Source organism: Hippopotamus amphibius, chromosome 5 (genome assembly GCF_030028045.1).
Source record: "Hippopotamus amphibius kiboko isolate mHipAmp2 chromosome 5, mHipAmp2.hap2, whole genome shotgun sequence".
In the NCBI taxonomy this organism is placed as follows: Eukaryota; Metazoa; Chordata; class Mammalia; order Artiodactyla; family Hippopotamidae; genus Hippopotamus; species Hippopotamus amphibius.
This window is the reverse complement of record NC_080190.1, coordinates 21,526,211-21,540,692: the sequence shown is the minus strand read 5'-3', so window position 1 is coordinate 21,540,692 and position 14,482 is coordinate 21,526,211. Positions and strand designations below refer to the sequence as shown.

Below are 14,482 nucleotides of genomic sequence, written 5' to 3'. Positions count from 1 at the left end.
GAATAATCCAAGACAGTGTCTTATCATGTGCTGAAGTGGGTAATTTTCAGGTCTCTTGCCCAAACCCACTGCCTACCATCCCCATGTCAAAGAAACTAAGGTACCCTTGGTTGGGTCACAGCTGATTGGACCAGGGTGATAGCCAGTGAACACCAAAATGGGCTAATAAGAACTCCAAGGTGAGCTGACCAAGATGGGCTAATTACTGTCCCTCCCATGACACTGGAATTTCTGTGAGTCTCTTTAAAGATTTTTTTTAATGTGGACCATTTTTAAAGTCTTTATTGAATTTGTTACAAGACTGCTTCTATTTTATGTTTTCTTAGTTTTTTGGCCATGAGGCATGTGGGATCTTAACTCCCTGACCAGGAATCGAACCTGCACCCACTCCATTGGAAGGCAAAGTCTTAACCACTGGACTGCCAGGGAAGTCCCCTCTGTGAGTCTCTTTAAACACCTGAGCCAGCCCTTTCGCGGTCATCACTGGAGCGCCAGCGGCCAAAATGAAGTTTAATCCCTTTGTGACTGTTGACCGAAGCAAGAACCGGAAAAGGCATTTCAATGCACCTTCCCACATTCGCAGGAAGATTATGTCTTCCCCTCTTTCTAAAGAGCTGAGACAAGTACAATGTCCGATCCATGCCCATCCAAAAGGATGATGAAGTTCAGGTTGTACGAGGGCACTACAAAGGGCAGCAAATTGGCAAAGTAGTCCAGGTTTACAGGAAGAAATGTGTCATCTACATGGAACGAGCGCAGCGGGAGAAGGCTAATGTCACGACTGTCCATGTGGGCCTTCACCCCAGCAAGATGGTCATCACCAGACTAAAACTGGACAAAGACCGCAAAAAGATCCTCGAACGTAAAGCCAAATCTCGCCAAGTAGGAAAGGAGAAGGGCAAATATAAGGAAGAAACATTTGAGAAGATGCAGGAATAAAGTAATCGTGTATGCAACTTTCATTAAAAACTGTTAAAATGAAAACAAAAAACAAAACAAAAAAAACACCTGAACCAGAAGGACATACCTTCATACCTTTAATCAAGGTGTTCTGCCTGCCTCAAGGCCTCTCCTCTTCTAACCTGGGTAAGTCTTAGCATTTTTCAAGAGCCAGCTGAGAGTAACCTCCTCTGGGACCCCCATCTCGGAGGCACCAGGTCTGCCTCCCAATACTTCCTCGTGTTTGCCTCCATTGGACATTTACACATAATAGCCCCAATCATGCTGTGAGCTTTTCAAGGGCAGGGACAGCCTCTGTATTCATGCATGTCTTGTTTCCAGGGCCTGTCATTTGTCCTGGCTCTTAATGGGGCTTCAATAAGTGTTAATTTAATGAAGTAATCTTTTTAAAAAGATAAGCCAGACTATATCATTCTTTTGCTGAAAATTTTCTAATGGCTTCTTGTTTACTTATAATAAAATCCAGACTTTGCACTGAGGTCTATAAAATCCTAGATGATTTGTCCCCTAAATATTTTTTGTTTCACTATGTGCATAAAACAAGCCTTGAAAGGATCAGCTGATCCACAGGTAAATTAACTGCCTGCCAGAACACAACATAACACTTCTATCCAGGAAGATGGTGAAAGATAGACAATCACACCATGGCATCCAGCATACCATCAAAACTTTCTAGTCATAAGAAAAATCATCAAAATGTGACCCATATCCAAGAGAGAAACCAGTCAATAGAAACAGATACAGAAATGAAAGGGATGCTGGGAGTAGCCGAAAGGGCTTTAAAACAGGCATTACAGGCGATAAAATAACACCCTAAACAATTTTCAGTTAATCTTAAAGAATGCAGGAAAGGAGGTAAAAAGGAACGAAGAATAGATGGCCCAAATAGAAAACAAACAGCAAGATGCTAGACTCAAACCCAGCTGAAAGTAAGTAGACTAAACACTCCCGTTAAAGGGCAGAGGATGTCTGACTGGATAAAAGTAAAACTGAAAATCACCACATGGGTCTTTTTTTGTTATATTCACTAGTTTGTTGTATTTTTTTTAGTAGTTACCAGGTTGGGGGGGGGGGCATCAATACAAGAGTAGCAGATTAAGAGGTACAATCTATTATGTATAAAAGAAGCTACAAGGATATATTGTACAACACAGGAAATATAGCCAGTATTTAATAATAACTATACATGGAGCATAACCTCTAAAAATTATGAATCAGTATATTGTACACCTGTAATTTATATAGTATTGTACATCAACTATCCTTCAAGGAAGGAAGGAAGAGAATACAGGAGGAGAAAAATAAAATCAAAAAATAAAATAAAAATATCTTGTAAAACTAAAAAAGAATCACATGGGAAATGGGAATTGTCCAGTTTAACCAACTCATCAGATTTGGAAAGATAAGTAATGAGAGAGGACTGGGAAGTTTGATGAAGCCAAATTGTGTTGCATCACAGATGTCAAAGTCTATACTTATTACAGGCACTTGTTCCTTCTGTGCCTGTAATAAGTATATTACAATTGTGCAAATAAATAGTCCACCTTGTGAAACAGAATGACATTCTGGGAGAACAGGTATAAAGCTGACTTACTTTCCAGAATATTTTATTTCATAAGAAAAGCAAATATTTCTCCCATCTCCTGTTTTTTTTCTTTCCTAGTGAGGAAACAGGGTGGCCATGGTCATGCATTTCTGCTGCCGGAGGCCCCAGTGCATAAATTGGCCAGGTGCAAAGAAAACAGTAGTCTTTAAGCTACCTGCTATGATCTTGCTTTTAAAAGTGAAAATGTACTTGGAAACTAAAGAAAGAAGTCTAATCTTCCCTTGTCATTAAATCAATAAAGAAATTAAAGACAACATTACTCAAAACTGTAGTTCTTAAAAGACATCACCTTTTTTTATTATTGTCATTATTATTATTGCTGTTTCATTTTTCAGTGGCCACCAAGTATGAAGGTTCCTGGAGTTAAAGGCATAGCAAGATATAGAAAAGATATTGCTTTTGCCTGAGTTTCATGAAGCTGATATCAATCTTTTATTTCATAAACTTCAGGCTGGTTATTGCTTTAAACCCGGGCTTTGGTGCATTAAATGTGACACTGACAGGAATACAAATAAGAGAATTCCCAATGATAGTAAGCAGGGGGCCGGGGAAGGACTGACTTCCCTCCCACGCCTGGAGAATGGAATTCAGGAAAGGTCATAAAGCAGCCAGATTTCAGAGATAAATCTGAGCTGAACTGATTCAATGAATGACTCAGAGGGATAGCTTTTGCTGCTGCTCTTTCCCAGTAAGAGGAGAAAGGACAAAGGATTTGATTGAGCCTCGGAAGGAGGTCTGGCTATGCTGAGGTTGAAAGGGCCCAGACCTCAGGGTCAGAAGGTCTGGAGTTTACCCCTGACTCAGCCCCTAAATAGCCCACCCCTCTGGGCCTCAGATCTGTGAGATGACAGCATTTTGCAGCAGTTAATCTCTAAATGTCCTTTCTGGCTTGAAATTTTAAGGACCTAGTACATACCTACATGGAGCAATTGTTCACATTTGGAAAATACTCTCCAAAACACCAGTTGCCTCGATTCTAATCACAGCCTTGAGAGGAATAAAGGGTAGAGCTGAGCAAACTGAAGTTTAACTAAGCTGAAGGACACACAGTCTAACCAACTGATAGATCTGGTCCTAGGCTGCAGGGCTCCTGGCCTCTAATCCTGTGTCCCTTATCCTATCCCACACTGCCTTTCAACGAAGAGAAGCTAAGACTTATTTAAAGGGAAAGTTCAAGCAAAATGGCGAAGTGCTGCTTTTAAGTTCCTCAGGAAGGACTTGGATCTGGGACGAAGCAGTGAAAATAGAATGGGATTTGTCCATCAGATCAGGATTCAGAAGGGCATGTGCCCACCTCTGGGTATTTGCACAAAAGACTTGAAAATAAGTAGTCAAATCATTCACAAATGCCCTTAGTGTTAGGGGGTCAGAACAAGACATCTGGATAATTTCTTCTTGGATTACAGATTAAAGGGAGAAATCCTTAACTTCCAGGGTCCCCCCTAATCTGGCCCTCCCTTGCTTTCCCAGTCTAATCCTCACTTATCCCCATGATGTAGCAGTCACTCCAGTCAGACAAAGGGATGCGTCTTCCCTGTACCTGCCCACACATCCCTGCTGCCGTGTCCTTGCTCACATTATACCTTTGATTCATAATTGTGTCTTTTTTGTTCATCTAAACCCATCTCCATAGTTCCAAGCATTCTCTGATTCTTCCAGCTGGAAGTGTTCCTCTCTTTCTCCTCTAAACACTTGCTTCTTTCTCCTCTGTAGACTCTACTTCTCTCCTATATTATAATTATTCCCAAACATGCCTTATTTCTCCTCTTAAATGATACATTCCTTTAAGGCTAGAGGACTATGGACTTTCACAGGACATGGATTTAGGGATTCAACTCAATCTTAACTTGATCTCTGAGGTACCAGGAGCTGCTAAGTGTCATCTCAAATTGGATAATAAACAGCTCAATACATAGTACGTGCTCAGTAAGATTTGAATGTTATTTATTTGTGTATTTGCTTGATTTAAAGGCCACTTCAATATTAAAACCCTTTTTCCCATCTTTTTTGGCTAATTTATTTAAAAACTGGCTTTGGGAGTAATATTACCTAATACCAAAACAAATTTGTAAAATAACTGAGGACTTTACGAGCATTTTTAGGGAATTTTCATCTATAAAAAATGGGAACACTAAAGACCAAGACTCGGGGTCTTTCTAGGTGGCAAAGTGGTTCCGAATCCTCCTGCCAGTGCAGGGACCTTGGGTTTGATCCCTCCCCCAGGAGGATACCATGTGCCGCAGAGCTGCTAAGCCTGTGTGCCACAACTATTGAGCTCACGTGCCACAACTGCTGAAGCCTGTGCACCTAGAGCCCATGCATCACAACAAGAGAAACCACCACAATGAGGAGCCCAAGCACTGCAATGAAGAGTAGCCCCCACTCACTGCAGCTAGAGAAAGCCCTCACACAGCATCAAAGACCCAACCCAGCCAATAAATAAATAAAAAGACCAAGACTCGGGATTCTCTTCCCCATCCTCAATTCTGCTATCACCAGGAGAACTTCAGCTTTGAAGACAGAATTTTCTCTGTGGCATGTTTTTCAAGCCCCCAGATGAAAATATGCTGAACTGAAAGGAAATATTTTCATTTCATTGCTTTAAACCCTTATCCACTTAACTACTAAAACACGTACCTAATCATGGCATATATTTAAAGTCATGAAATATTTACAATGCAATGCCTAAGGCAGATGATGTATTGTGTATTCATTCCACAGTTCAGTAGATTCTGGATACGAAGACTCAAACTGATGCTTTCAAATGATCATGTCAGTGCAAATGAACTTCCCTTAAACAACAGTTCTTCATCTCCAGAATTCAATTTCCGTTCTGAAAGATGGTGACGTAAACAAATCTAGGCTCTAGCTGTTTCCTAGTCACCCAAGTATGTTCCACCTTGTGAATGAATCATATTTGAACAGGTGAGACTCTTCCCACTGTTCCTAACATATAAGAGCTACCCCATCAAAGACTCTGCCTAAGTACATATTTGCTGAATGAAATAAAAATTCTCAGTTGAATTTCCCAGAGTTCTGAACAACTCCTCACTACTGTTTTGATGTCTCATGGGAAGTGCGGGCTACATCAGTGAGTTTATAATCCCAGGAAACCACAAGTACCTGGTAGTAGCCGAGTCCAATGTGGCAAGCCAAGATCCTTTCTTTGTAGGAGACTGACAAACACATTTTACTAACTTCTGTATTTTCTTCATTTGCCTCTTTAAATCATGTTGCCTCTGCAACTTTCTTTTCTCTGGTGATTCCTCCACCATTATCTTTTGGGCTTTTTTTCACTTTCTCATTTTGTACAATAATGACTAGAATCACTTTGTGGATACTCAATAAATATCTGTTGAATGAATAGAAAATTACCTGTGAAACTTCGCTACCATGTGTGAGGTATGGTGCTATATGCTAGAGATGAAGTTACGAGAAGAACAAATATGGCCTCTTACACTGCAGAGTTCACATCATGACAAAATAAATGTTGGCTTCCAGACGCGATAAGTGCCAGAAGGAGCAGGCTCTGCAGTGGTGAGAGGGTTTATGGCGGAAGCCCTGAGCTGGTTGGAAGGTCAGGGAGCACTTCCCTGAGATGAAACTTTAGCTGAGATCTGACTCATGAATGGGAGGTGACAGGGGAAGACAGGGAGATGAGTGTTCCAGGATGTGCAAAGGGGTGGGGGAGGAGGAATGTGGACGTTGTCAGGGGCTGAAAGTAGGGTTGTAGGGCTGGAGTGAAGAGAGTTCGGGAGAGGGTGGCGAGGGATAAGTTAGAGAGGAGGATGGCTTCGGGTCATGCAGGCACCTCACTCCACGTTCCAGGGTCTTTATTCTGGAAGCCAGGGAAGTCATTGGAGGAATTTAAGCAAAGTGTTAACATCATTGGATTTGGGTTTCAAAGCCAGTGTAAAAATTATCAATACAAAAGGAGGAACTGCCTGGTGAAAGGAGGGAAATATTAACCAGAAGGTTAATAATAACAATATGCTTTCAGGATTGAGCTTTACTCCTGGTGCTAAATTGACACCTCTGTTCCCAGAGTAGTCAATTTGAAATCATCTCCAAGTAGATCCATGACAACCCAGCCTCCTGTACTGGCCCTTCATCCTTCAGAGACACCAATGAAGATAAAGGGGGCGGGGAGGGGGAGGAAGGCATGACTGTGGCCAGACATATGAAATATGGCGCACCTCCTGGTGGTCATTTATAACTCATTCAGCTTCAGCGGGAGGTGAGCTCAGAGGCCACCAGGTGGGTCGTGTCACTGTGCCTGACCCAGGATGACTTTGGCTGAATGAGGACCTCAGCCACCTGACTCTGCAAGAGCTCCAAGCTGTGACTTATGGTCATAGGTCTATCGCGTTCATTTTGTATACAAATCAGTGGCCGTAGAAAGGTCATCCTGATACTGGGCTTGTTTTTGCTGCAGCTTCCTCCTGTTGGAAAAAAAATAGGTTCCTTTTTGGGAGGAATTTTTGTCTTTGCTTTTTACTGCTTATAACTCCAATGTCTAGAACAGAGCCTGGCACAGAGTAGCACTCAATAAATATCTGTTGAATGAATGAATGAATGAGTCTCCACCCTGAAGAGTCTTCTGAGATGCTGAGCACTCTGAGCTTCCTGCTAAAACTTCTCTAAGACAAGTTTCACAGCTGCTTCACCTTCCTGGTCTGTCTTCTCTGACCAATAAATCAAGGTGCTCGACAGACTGACTCAAGGTGGCTTAATCCCTCTAAGCAGGTTGCAAGCCCGGTGAGTGGGGGTCGTGGTCATAATTATGCCTGTAATGCTCACACATCCTGGCATCTTGCACCACTTAACCTTAGGCCCACCTCACCTTGGGATGTAACTTGTGATTTAATTAAGCGCCGTGTGCCCAGCCCTTACAGAGCTTAGCTTGCGACATTCCCCAGAGAAGGCAAAGAGCTTGAGGCTCTGAAATTGCGTCCTAGGCCGTACCTAGCATTTATGATGACGCAGTTACTTAGGCTCACTATGTCATTCTATTTCCTGCAGTCCTGGCAGGATGAGAAGAGTTTGCCTTGAAAGGGAGGAGAAGAACTTTCTTCTCTAAAGAAATAATAAAATGAAGCTATCTTGAGCAAAGCACTTGCAGGTTGGAAGTAGACAGCTCTTCAGCTGAGGGAATTGAAGAGCCTCGGGGTAAGGACAGGGTATCAGCAACACCCACTCCACGTTTCACCCATCAACTGATCACCTTCCCTGTGGGGAGGCCCCCCCCCCCTCGCAAGGCAGCTGGGACCCTTCCTAGCCAGCTCTGCAGTTACTAAGCAACCAGGAAGCCTGAAGCAGAGAGGGGCCACCGAGCTAAGCCTCAGGCTGGGGAGCCTGTCCCAGTTTGGCCAGCGACCTGCTTTGTCACCCAGAACAGGTGCCTCCCTTCTCAGAGGCTCAGTTTCCTCTTCTAACAAACTTGAGCAGTGGATCCCAAAGGACTAAAGACTCAGGGTAGACAATGATGAAGCGTGTGTTTTTAACACTTTTTAATTCCAGTATAATACATACAGAAACGCGCATGTTTCATAAGTACACAGTTCTCTGGATTTTCACAAACTGGACGTGCTATGAAACCAACCCCCAGATAAAGAAATAGAGCATCACCAGCTGCTCCAAAGCCCCTCATGCTCCCTTCCAGTTACTAACCCCCACCCAGGGTAACCAGATCCTGATCCCGGGCCACATAGATCAGCCTCACCTGTGCCCGTCCTGTCTCTGTTTTGTGCCTGGTTTCTTCCATTCAGCATCATCCATGGTGCCGTGTGTAATGAGGATGTCTGCAACAATACAGTCCCCCAAAATGCAACAAAAGGAAGCGAATGTCGTGGGTTTTATCATGAGTTAAAATGTGTTTCAATTAAATGACTGTCCTTTATTCTGAGATGATATTTGTCTATGTATTTTGTAATTTTTTCCTGGAAGTTTGGTTGGTTTTCATTTTGTTTTATCGTTGGTACATTTGGGTTTGTCCCTGTTTAGCAAATTCAATCTCTAAATTCTATTGGCTTGGACTCAGGTGGCTCAGTGGTTAAGAATCCACCTGCCAATGCAGGGGACACGGGCTCGAGCCCTGCTCTGGGAAGATCCCACATGCCACGGAGCAACTAAGCCCGTGAGCCACAACTACTGAGCCCATGTGCCACAACTATTGAGCCTGTGCTCTAGAGCCCATGAGTCACAACTATTAAGCCCATGTGCCACGACTATTGAAGCCCACGTGCCTAGAGCTCGTGCTCTGCAACAAGAGAAGCCACTACAATGAGGAGTCCGCACACCTCAATGAAGAGTAGCCCCTGCTCACAGCAACTAGAGAAAGCCCGTGTGCAGCAACGAAGACCCAATACAGCCAATAAATAAATAAATTTATAAACATAAATAAATAAATAGATAAATAAATTCTATTGGCTTGAAATTTGACTGGGCCAGGAAATCTCCCATCATGGGCCCTGCTGGTCTGAGCGCCAGGGTTCTGGGCCCTGTGACATACTGGGCAGAGATTCCAGTCTCAGCTTTCTGATTAGAGCCCCCTCTGGTGGCCAAGTGTGAAAGGCGCAAAGTCCACAGACTTGCAGCCGAGCCTGGGAAGCTGCAGAACTAAAACCTTTGACTTTTCTTGAGAGGAGAGAGAAGTGGGGGAGGTTTGTAGCCTCCACGTGCTGCGTCCACACAGTAACAGTAAACAATAGTTTCACCTTCCCTTTAACAAACACTAGATGAGGTTTTTTTTCAGGCAGCAAAGAGGTCTGTAACCCACTTACAGGACAAGACCAGAAAACAAAGCAAGAAAGCTTCAATTCAAGTCTGAGAGTCCTCAGCTCAGGAATTCAGGGAAGAGGAGGATGGGCCGTGGGCTGTGCCCTCAGGCCCTCAGAGCCAAAGCGGGACTTTGAAGAGACTGCAATGCCTTGTGATAGGCACTCAGTTTTAAAAAAGTCATGATGCACTAACTTCTGGGGCAGAAAGTAAAAAGATCGCCTGGGCTGCTGTAAACATACCAGTTGCAGTGGAGTTTCAGTTCATCTGTACCAGCATGCATTCAACGTGCACCCTATGGAGAAACCTCAAAAGAAAAATTATTCAGACTCATCCCCTGCCCTGAAGTAGTGATGGAGGCAAAAGGTTAAACATGAAATAAAGAGAAGGAAGAAAATCCCAGGGCTCCTAGTTCTTAAGAAATAATTGGTGAGATTATGGAGTCTGTGATGGAATTTTCCATCAAGATTGATTCAAGGAGAGGGGCTTCCTAGGTGGCGCAGTGGTTGAGAATCCACCTGCCAATGCCGGGGACACGGGTTCGATCCCTGCCCCAGGAAGATCCCACATGCCGCGGAGCAACTAAGCCCGTGCGCCACAACTATTGAGCCTGCACTTTAGAGCCGGTGAGCCACAACTATTGAGCCTATGTGCTGCAACTACTGAAGCCCACGCGCCTAGAGCCCGTGTTCCGCAACAGGAGAAGCCACGGCAATGAGGAGCCCGCGCATCACAATGAAGAGTAGCCCCCACTCACCACAACTAAAAAGAAAGCCCGCACACAGCAAAAAAGACCCAACACAGCCAATTAAATAAATTAATTAATTTAAAAAAAAAAGATTGATTCAAGGAGAGAGACCATCAAGGGGAAACTCAGATCTCCCTTCCCTAAATTTGTGCAGTTCCATATGCAGCTGAGTCTCCTTTGGAACAATCCTTTACAGCAGTGGTCCCCAACCTTTTTTGGCACCAGGGACCATTTTCATGGAAGACAATTTTTCCAAGGATGGGGGATGGTTTGGGGATGCTTCAAGTGCTTCACATTTATTGTGCATTTTATCTCTATTATTATTACATCAGCTCCACCTCAGATCATCAGGCATTAGATCCGGGGGGCTGGGGACCCCTACTCTATCGGACAATTCCACTTAAAACTAAATCAACTTGAGGCTAGTTGCATCACAACTTTGCAAAAAGATGCACCAAGAGTGCCTTTTAATTGGTGGTATCCTGGTCCATCTGACATAGGATTCCTTATAAACATAATTTTTAAAAAACCTTATATTTTGCATAAAGTGAGATATATACCAGCATCTCCCTGTAACTGCTTGGTTTGCCTGTGGAAACAAGGGGACAGTTTTGTTTTGGGCTGTCCAGCCTTCAACACCACCATTGTTTCTGTTAGCCTCACACACACACACACCACCACCCCCACCCACAAGTGGCTTGTTTGGGAGAACTCCCCACGTGCAAGGTCTTGGCAGAAATTAAGTCCTAGCCCCTGCCATCTCCCACTGCCTCCCCACTAGGACACATCAAGAGGCTACATCGTTTCTTCACTACCCCCTGACCCAGTGACCCAGGCTAGACCAGTCAGATGTCCATGCCTGGGGCCTTGACCCTGGGCCAAGTAACACTAAGTCAGAGGGGATGCTGAAGAGCAGATTCAACAGTGACTGCAGCCTTTTGACACCAACTGTTCCTGATGACCCAGCACCAACGCTTCCAACAACCTTCCCTGAATTCCTCCCCTTTCCACATTTTTTTCCTAAATATGGGCAAGTTTCTCATTCTTGCAAATTAGAATCCAGCTGGTACAGTATCTATCACACATTTAATGTGACCATATGTCCACCTAATAAACTCTAACTCCAGTACATCGTAGGTTTTTTGGTGGTACAGACATGTTCTCCTATCTCTTCCCATTCCACCAATGAAACAGATACCCAGCGGAAGGGCTGGGTGACACTGTCAAAAAAAGACAAACAAAGAGAAAGGGAATAGATGATTTCATAAGTCACAGTATCAAAACTTAGTATGAAGTTCACTGAAAAGAGGCCACATAGAAGAACCTTAAATCTCCTCAAGTGGATTTGGTTTTAAATAATACAATAAGTTAACATATTAAAGTGCAAGAATATAAATAACTCCACTTCATGTCTGCCTCATGAGACATTATGCCTTAGGTATTTAATTTTAAAGTCACACTGAACATTATGTTTTAATTAATGAATCTTGCTTCATGAGGCAATGAGAGCACTTCTGCCAATTAGCATCAGGTCTGTCTCACACATATGTCCTCTAATTCTGCCCTTGCACACCAGGCTAGGGGGGTGGAAAGCAATGACCTCCCCTTCTCTTTATGCAGGTGGATTTGTGCATGCGCTGGTACCTCATGTTTTGTCATCTCCCTGCGAAAGGACAGCTGGAACATTACATCTGTCTGCTGATGCTATTCCACATGGCAAATACAATTTCCTCCATAACAGAATCACCAAGAGTGCTTCCCCAGCTCCCCAAGCCTTCCTATGACATCCAGCTTGTGCAAGGAGTGTGTCCACATCTGCAAACATCAGCTGCCTACACAGAGCAGCATGGGAGTGGGGGTGGGGGTTGGGGTTGCAGCAGACAGCTCGGGGCAGAGGGACGCAATATTGCCTCTCAGATAAGAGCACAAAAGCTGGATTCTAGGCAGGAGAATCATTCAGAAGCTGAGGCCCTATCTTAGAAGTGGACACAAGGGAGAAACAGGACTGGCAGAAAAAGGATTCGGAATCAGCTCAATAATCAGCTTGACAGAGGATGGGTGAGCTGGTCCTGGAGGTGGTGGCTAAAGGGCCTCATTTTTGGATTGTAGGGATGGGGACAGGGGAAGAGAAGCCAGGACACCATGACAGTGGTGACAAGGTTAAAGGTATTGGCTGTGATCATGGAACAAAGGAAATCCACTGGCTCACCTGGGGTCCCAACAAAGGATTTTGATCTTATTGATGCGGAGCTCCAAACCACTGAAATAACCAGACTACCCGAGGCTACAGAGTACAAAGCACAACACGTGGAGAGGGCAGAAAAAGATTCTGGGGTCCAAGTGAACATAAGCCTCTAGTAATCTCACAGCACAAAGCCTTAGTTTAAATAGGAAGCAGCACATAGAAGAGAACCCTTGTTATATATCCTTCCCATTGCAGTTTCATTGCAGAGCGAATGGAGTTTCACGTTCTAACAACTCAGAAATGAGGATGCATCTTACAGTCACAACGTCTCTGTGTGAAAATCTTCTTTGACACCTCTGGAGAGCTCAAGAAAGCACCAGCACCAACATGCCTCCCTTTCAACAGGTGGATTTTATCTCAATAAAACTGCAATTTGTAAAACAAAGTTGGGTTGGAAGACGTGGCTGTACACACTGAGCTAACGTTTGTGGACACGCCCTACAGGAGCTTTCTCATTCAGGCCTCACGACCAAATGACAGGGAGATGCCACCACTAACCTCACTTTACAGAGAGGGAGGTGGGGGCTCAGAGAGGTTGTGCTCTTGCCCAAGGATGCACAGCTAGTACACAGTGCATACAAGTTGGCAGTCATCCCCTCATTCAGCAGTGGTCACCTGGCCTCAAGGCTGCTGGTTGAGGCTACATGCCTGTCCTCAAGGAGCTTACAGTCCAGTAAGACACAACTGCTGTTCAAGAACCAAATTCAGCTCACACGTGTGTTATGCTTGACCCACCGTTTTTGTTCTGTTTTGGTTTGTTTCATGTTACATTGGTCATGAATGTTTAAAAACTGGAATATGTCTCACACACACACACACACACACACACACACGGGTCTCAGCTCCTCTTTAAAATCATGTTTCAACGCTTCTCCTGTGCATCTTCATCACGTGGCCGATCAGCTGTAGACAGTACCTCCTCCCTCCTCACACAGGGCACTTGCTCCCCCCTACCCCACCATCATGATCCAATCCCACCAGCTCTAACCTTGCCCACCTGGCCACTGTTAGTATCTTTTTTAACTTCATTATTGTTAAATCTAACAGATACAAAACACATGAAAGAAATTCGAGGCTTAATGAACTATAACAAACACCTTTGTAACCACAACCCTGTTATTCCATTTCTTCTGCCCTAAAATGTTGCTGTGAAAACTTGATGGCAATCTCATTTTTTTCTCTACTATGTGACTGGATCATCTGCTTGACTACTAAAGGATTTTTTTCTTTAAAGTAGAATAACTTTTTCTGATGGTTATTTTGGGGTTCTTGGGTCCATCAGACTCCTCATTGCTGCCTTCAACAGTTTCCTCCTGCATAGCTGCTGACTATGCACTTGTTACCCTCCACTGGCTCACATTAAGAGTTTGTGGGGGGGACTTCCTAGGTGGCGCGGTGGGTAAGAATCCGCCTGCCAATGCAGGGGACACGGGTTCGATCCCTGCCCCGGGGAAGATCCCGCATGCCGCAGAGCAACTAAGCCCATGTGCCACAACTGTTGAGCCCATGTGCCACAACTATTGAAGCCCACGCACCTAGAGCCCGTGCTCTGCAACTAGAGAGGCCACCGCAATGAGAAGCCCATGCACCACAATGAACAGAAGCCCCCACTCGCCACAACTAGAGAAAGCCCGTGTGCAGCAATGAAGACCCAACACAGCCAATAAAATAAATAAATAAATAAATTTATTAAAGAAAAAAAAAGTTTGTGGGGATACCCATCCCCTATATTTGGTATAAATCTCATCCATGAGCTTTAGTTTACTATCCTGGCTCTTCTGTGTTTTTATGGAGTGATTTGAAGAGACTCACAAACTATGACACAACGGCCACCACCTTGCCAGAATCTGCATTTTTGTTTTCAAATTCTGACCCTATGTATTTCTCACTCTCTGTACTCCACCTGCTTTCAGGAACCAGCAACCACAACATAGGCATTAAAATTCCCCAGCACCCCCTCCTGCCCTCTCCCGGTACCTCCTGGTACCCACTTCTGGATTACGCACTTCCCCTAGGAGCCAACAGTGCCCAAGCTGTCACCTGAAAGGTGTCACTTGAACGGTGTCACAAAGGGCTGCCTGTGAGTCTTCATGACGTTGCTGGTATAAATCCCCAGCTGCTGGGAAACACCAAGGGCAAACCCTCC

General features: G+C 44.3%; 1 pseudogene; it reads left to right on the top strand.

Annotated features, from left to right (window-relative positions):
• Positions 1–503: 503 nt before the first annotated feature.
• LOC130854110 (60S ribosomal protein L26-like) lies at positions 504–972 on the top strand (annotated as a pseudogene).
• Positions 973–14,482: the final 13,510 nt, after the last annotated feature.